The following is a 6,863-nucleotide window of genomic DNA, read 5'->3' as shown; positions in this document are numbered from 1 at the left end:
GGTGAAAAAAAATTACCAATTCTTATATTATTTTTAAAAAAAATTACATTTTGTTATTTTCAATCGAATCTTTTAATCGAAATGAAAGAAAAAACAGTTTCATATGTTCGAAAACCAGATTGTAATCCATTAGGCAACATTCCAAAGTCCCCATTCTAGACTTATACAGCCGTGTAAAAGAAATATTAAAAAAAAAAAAAAGACAAGCAACTGTTATCAGTTTCAATTTCGCATTGTATATCACTTTTTTTGTTTTTTTAAATCGATATCAGATTGGGGATATTTATAAATGGCTGTGTACAACACGTCTCTCTGCAGATGAGCGATAACATAGAACGATATAGCGAGTTTGTTTTATCAACGGTTGCACTCGATAAAATACTTCAGACTTTGAAAAAATATATATATGTAATGTAAGAAATCACGATTTTCTCCTAGTTTCGAGTTCTATACTTAATAAGAAATTTATATAAAAAATTCGAAAGTTATCGTATACTTAGTCTATATCTCAGAATTATCATATTATCTTATTAACGCATATTTAATGGAATAGTCTAAATATAACAGTAATTTAATTTTCTGCCAGCGTATAATTATAGAATACTTTAATTTGTTTGCACGGTAGCCAAATTATAAATGTTTACGCTCGTCCAGATTAAAAATTTAGTGAAGAGATGATTAATTTACTAAAGAATATATTTGCATTTTAAAAGATCGCTCGGTTGATAATTGATATGGCGCGTGTTTATGTGTATGGGATTGGCCCGAACACCAAATTCTATTCGCCTTCGCCTGAGGATATGTTACCACAAAGTTTATTCTCCGTCGTTAAGGTTAAGACGGTGGCGACAGGTGGTGCGATATGTCGCGCCCTTCTAAACAGAAGTCGCACGCGTTAAACGTTACGCTAAACACCCGATATGAAGTATTAAGTGTTTGTTAAAATTTTACACAATGTTTCGTAATGTGTCGCAACATTCAACAATCGATTTCTACGTTATTTAAAAAGTTACGTTAAGTTTTGTATGTGAATAATTATCATACATCATAAAATACTACATTAGACTTCGTGTGTTTAATCAATTATATATTTTTAATAATACGTTAGTATAAAATTGATGACATAAGAAACGAACGTTTTAAAGTACATAAAAATTGAGTACAATATATTACTCAATTTTTATGTGCTTTCAAATGTTACGCTACATCTCATATATCATCAATTTCTTTGTTATTAGATCTATTCTTCAGATGTAACGTTACCCATAGAGTTTTGCCTTCAATTTCTGTGCTTTAAAATTTCGTATTTATTCTTAAATACGATTTAATTCTACGTTCTATGAAATGTTATATTATACGTTGTGTTACATTCTTTTAAAAGACTACGTATTGCAAATAACCAGTTCTGCATTCGCTAAAACGTTACGTAATCCTCCATATGTGATCAATTTATATATCATAAACGTCACGACATCGCGTATTATCAATTCTAGTTTTTTCTTAAAATGCTTCTATACAAATCGTATATAATCTTTTACGAATGTTGCTAAAATGTAACTCCATGCTTGTGATAAGTTTATGTTACTTAAAACACTATCCGATCTTTTTTTTAGTGTTTTGTTTAATGCCTCGTGTTTTTACTCATCCACACTACCGAAATTAAACTATTTAAATGTACAGTACAGTATCAGATTCACCAAGCTCTATAAAATTCTCGTAAATCTGATTCGCTTACAGATCTACATTTACACACCAAGTAGTTTATAACAGCATAGCTATTAACCTGTTATTTTTATTTACAGCGGCTCAAATTGTATATATAAATCTCACCCCAGTAGATAAGGCGACAGTTATTGATTAATAAATATCAATAATTTTTATTTAAAATGTATTTATTATTCTAGAGCAACCTTATTTTTTTTCTTGTTTAATTTTTATTTTTCCAGATGGTGGCCACGTGTATGAGATTTTGACGTTTAATATATACTACAGAAAGTCCTTAATAGTTTCTGACGTTCTTTTTTATATAATCTTATAATATATATATATACTTTGTTTTTTTTCGGTTGGAGTGATGATAAACAACGTAACATATAGAAGACAAGTTCATAAAGATTCACAAATCTGTCGTTAGTTATTTATTGATAAGTACAGAGTCGACAATGACAGCCAAATGACAAATATATTACAGCCTGGCAGCTTTCAGTTCTTTATGGAAATGCGGATCTTGTTTCATAAAAGATGATTATTGACAAAAGAGTTTATCCTCTCCCACTCCTTTCGAAGGGGGGAAGGAAGAAGAGAAAAAATCGTTTGAAAAATGACAAGTGGTAGTCGTAGGATCTATAAAATGTAATTTCTTTGAGTGTTCGAGTGCTATAACTTATCACTTAAAATCACTTTTTATTTTCTTGTTTTTTTTATATCGGCTCGAATACACAAGATGTTTTATTTGCTAACTCATTAATTTGATGAAGTTTTGCTCACATAAACGGTATCTTCCAGATGGATTTTTGTATGCTTGTAAATAAAGATGGTAAGGACAGTAGCTAAAGGTAGTGTGGTAAGGGAATTTTGCTGCCATTTAATTAAGGAATCGTGATGTATAATGACAGATGCGTATATTTTTGATGAAGTTTAATAATTAAAAAGCCACCGTCCAATTTTAATTTTTATAAATTATGATATAAAATGACAGATCGACGTTAAGATCTATCAATATTAATATCCGGAAAGATATTTTACCCTGTTTAGTTGTACATAATTTTCACGTGGCTACTTAATCTTCCTCATAAATGCACGTCATTCTATTAAGATTTGATGACATTTAACTATCAGAAAATAGGCCACAATTCTTTTAAATACAGAGAATAATCTTAAACAAGAAGGTATTGTGAAAACAAGAAAAATATGAAGTAGCGAGTGCTCTTGAGAATCTTCCAATGGCGACGTGTCGGGGTGAACCTCAAAGTAAAGACGTGGTCAGAACTACACGGGACGACAATGCAGCTATTGATAATGGATCCTATCCGGACACTTGTGAGCGTGCATGAATGAAGAGACTTAAAGATGGAGCAGTCATTCATAACTTGCACAGGGCCCTGTGAACCTGGCCCATTGGGCTAAACCAACTTCCTGAGCATGTTATCCTGAAAAGAGTGGGACGGGTGTATTTTGTAGCACGCGGGAAACGTTTCTTCTTTTTTTTTTGAGTGACCAACCAAGTGAGGTTTTGTTGTTGTTCACAGAAAAGAAACCTGCCTTTCAGAGTATTCTCTTGGGCCTTCTATCTAAATTGTTTCTTCAGTCGCAGTGTCAAGTTGAATGGTGACAACAGACGCTGGATTAAACCTCCTTTTCTTTAATCTATTATAGTCTGTTTACACTTTGATTTTTACGCCGATATTCCATTATTTTCATTCACTAGCAAACTTTTTCCTTCTCTTGAAGAAATAATTGATGAAAAAAATCAATGCACAATTTTTAACAAGACGTTTTCTTCTTCCTTCTAACTACATCCTTGAAACAATTCACTTAAAAAAAAAAAAGAGAGAGAGAGAGAGAGAGAGAGAGAGAGAAAGAAAGAAAGAAATTCATATTGAGAGTTTTATTATATTTATCAAATTAAAGCATTTCTGACATTTACTTTAAATCAAAATTATCAGTAAAATTCGAAATAGCGAGATAGAAGAGTAATACTTTGAAACACGCACAATAACGAAAAAAAAAAGAGAAAGAATTTTTCAATAAAGAGTAGAAAGAGGCGCTCAGTAAATTCTATATTAGCCATTCCGTGTCAATAAACTCCGCCCAAAGTCTTTAAACACGTGAGTAGTCAATGAAAATGTCACTAAACCCCGCCCAATTTAGTAACTTCATGAAAGTTTTATTCTTCGTCGACACGAAATTTTGTGTATGATAATGTTTTACGTTTCTTTTCCTTCTGAATACATAAATAATATATGGTATAAATTTTATCTCTGTTAAATATTTGCTCTATATATTCTATTTTTTGTGGTTTTAACAAATATTCCAAAACATTTAAAAATTTACGAGTATAAAGCTACGTTAAAAGTAATCGATAAAATCACAGAAATTGGCAAAGGAATATCTTTTCTGGTTTTCATTTTAAGTAATCGAAACTTATGCCAACGAAATATACAGTGTGTTTGTGTGTGTTTTTACAACACCCCAATAGAGAATAGACTCAATTGTTTTATAAATTTAAATATTGAAACTAGGTTCTAACAATAAAGCATGCTGACGATATCCATATTTTTAAAATTTTACGAAGCAAACCACAGCGCTCATAAAGACATTTTAATGGTAAACAGCGACTAGGATAAACTTTATATAAATATTTTATATTTATCTTTCGGTTAAAGAATAGAAAATAAATACATATAAACAAATACAACAGTATAAAATAAATCTATACAATTAACATCATTATCTTGTCAAAAATCCGCGACGTTAATATATACGAGTGGCAGTGTTAATATGATAAATTTAATCACCGAAAGCGTCCTTAATAGGTGACATTTATTCGTTTGGCAGCTACAAAAAACAGAAGTAAAAATATATACAGGAAAAATACAATAAAATATAGGCTAAACGGCTATATATAATCTGGTCTTAATCTGTTTTTAGAACCTTTTAAAGCGCATTACCATAATTTTTAAAGTGCATCATCATAAATTTTCGGAGTTTTAACTCTAAAAAAAAGAACAAAAATATTCTTAAAATTTCTGAAGTATTGTACAAATTTAGGATAAAGGTATAATTTTTAATAACTCTTATTGCAATTTTTTAAAGCATGCCAATAAAATTTAATATTATTATTATTTTTTTTTTTGAGGCACCCCTTTATAAGAAATTAGAGATCTATTCAAAAATGATCGATTTAATGGCAAAAATCGATTGCTGCAAGTCCACATATCTGTTATTATTGGTCAGATTTCATTGCTGTAACCGAAACTAACATTTGTACTAATCATAAATCGCTTTCAGAAAATGGATAGAAAATAAAGAAATAAATTTACCACTTCCAAGAAAAAATTTAAAAAAAAATAACAAATAATAATAATAACAATAAAACTCCTTTTATATTTTATACAAACAAAAATAATAATAGTTTAAAAAAAAATTTAATTTAAAACCAGTTTATTGACATAAATTACTAGCTTAGCGAACAATAACATAAACTACTTTCCTTAAGTGATATAAATATATGACATACCACTACGATGATTACCTTTTAAAACCATAACGATCGAGCAAGTTCCCCCGAAGCTGATTTTAAACAAGGCGATTACAACGTGAAAGTAGACGACTCTTTTAAAATTGATAACAGTCTTCGAGTAATGAATGCCAGAAAAACGTGCTCTTTACTAATTGACATGCTATGACGATCTACCTTGTGATTCTGACATTTTTATCTTGATCTATCATGTATTTTTTTTTTGTTACTTATTTTTTTCTTTCTTCTGGTTTTCGGGGAAGTCAAATAAAAACGATGGTTGTTAAAGAAAATGACAGATAATAAATCTAACATTAACTCAACACTGTTGAAGAACAAGGATACGAAACTTGCAGAGGTCACATACAGGGAATGGTATGAGTGTACCGTTATTTTGTTTCGTACAAAAATCGAGGTCATGTGTCGACCTAGTTCGATACTTTATTATACAGAAAACATTTTCCCCTGGCCACATGTCACTCGATGGTGAGGTCTGACCGACCGGACTGTGGATATAAAAAATTCATCAATTTTTCACACCGAGTCGTATCTAGATCCTAAACGACGTTCGATTTCTTCTATAAGAAAAAAAAATATATATATATATATCATAGTGGGGTGGTTATAGAGAGCGTGACTTGCTTTAATAGATTATTATATATTTGTATGAAATGAATTTGTTTATTTTTTATGAAGATAATATAAATTTACCTTCTAAATAATATTATTAATTTTAATAGACGTAGCTTGGCCTCTTCAAAGATACCGAGATTGGGCGGAGAAGGTGGAAACAAGGTCGCTTGGAGGTTACGGGAGGCCGGATGAAACGATACGTATCCGCCTTGTTTATTAGCTTCTTCTATGGCTTTTAAGGTTAGCTTCTTCTTATATCATCAATAAAATAGCTTTTTACAAAAGTAAACAGGAATATTTGATTCAGAAAAAACCACTATCAGAATGTTTGAATCCTTATAGGGGTAATGTTCCAAGCTGAAAAGAAAAAAAAAATCCGTTTATAAAGCGATCCGGAAAGTTTCTAAGATCTAATATACACTGTATCATCAACTTACATATATATAGAGGTAAGTTTTAATGCTTTCTGATAGGATAGACATATTTATTTTCGAAAATTTATCAAGAAAAGCATCTTGTTTTAATAAGGTGTGAGCAATGCAAATTTTATGATGAGCTGTGAAGTTGTTACTCTATTAATTATTATTTAAGCTAAGTAAAAAAGTGCATTACTGTTTTAAAATGTATTCGGAAAGAATATAAGTGATTTTATTTCTGTTCTGATAGTAATCCTTGATATAATAAAATTTCAAGTGCAGGTGTCTGATAAGAGGTGCAACAATAGGGACTCATTAGCCTATTCTTCAAAACTAACAATCTACAAATTCACCTGTAAAATGCCAATCTATTCACCGAACACGAAAGCATTTCTCGCTATTATGAGTTTTAAAATAAACTTATTTCCAATGTTATATCGTAAATCTTGACCCAGTTTTATTAACATTAGTAAGGATAATCATCCAAGCGAACAAACATTGCAGAAGCATGTTACTACAGAGATCGGATCGAGACTTGTCAGGCAGTGTCATAATTGCTAACGAGCTGAATAATG

The 6,863-nt window shown here is 30.4% G+C and overlaps 1 long non-coding RNA gene across 1 annotated transcript; it reads right to left on the bottom strand.

Moving 5' to 3' along the window:
- Window positions 1-4,629: 4,629 nt before the first annotated feature.
- LOC111632978 lies at window positions 4,630-6,509 on the bottom strand. The gene is made up of 4 exons (XR_002757981.1): window positions 6,310-6,509; window positions 5,951-6,229; window positions 5,255-5,817; window positions 4,630-4,715 (listed from the first exon to the last, which is right to left on the bottom strand). It is a non-coding gene; the product is annotated as an uncharacterized LOC111632978 (long non-coding RNA).
- Window positions 6,510-6,863: the final 354 nt, after the last annotated feature.

Source organism: Centruroides sculpturatus, unplaced genomic scaffold, assembly GCF_000671375.1.
Source record: "Centruroides sculpturatus isolate CEXI.00-Female unplaced genomic scaffold, Cexi_2.0 scaffold814, whole genome shotgun sequence".
Lineage (NCBI taxonomy): Eukaryota > Metazoa > Arthropoda > Arachnida > Scorpiones > Buthidae > Centruroides > Centruroides sculpturatus.
Note: the sequence above shows the minus strand (reverse complement) of the source record. Positions and strands in the feature narration are given on the sequence as shown.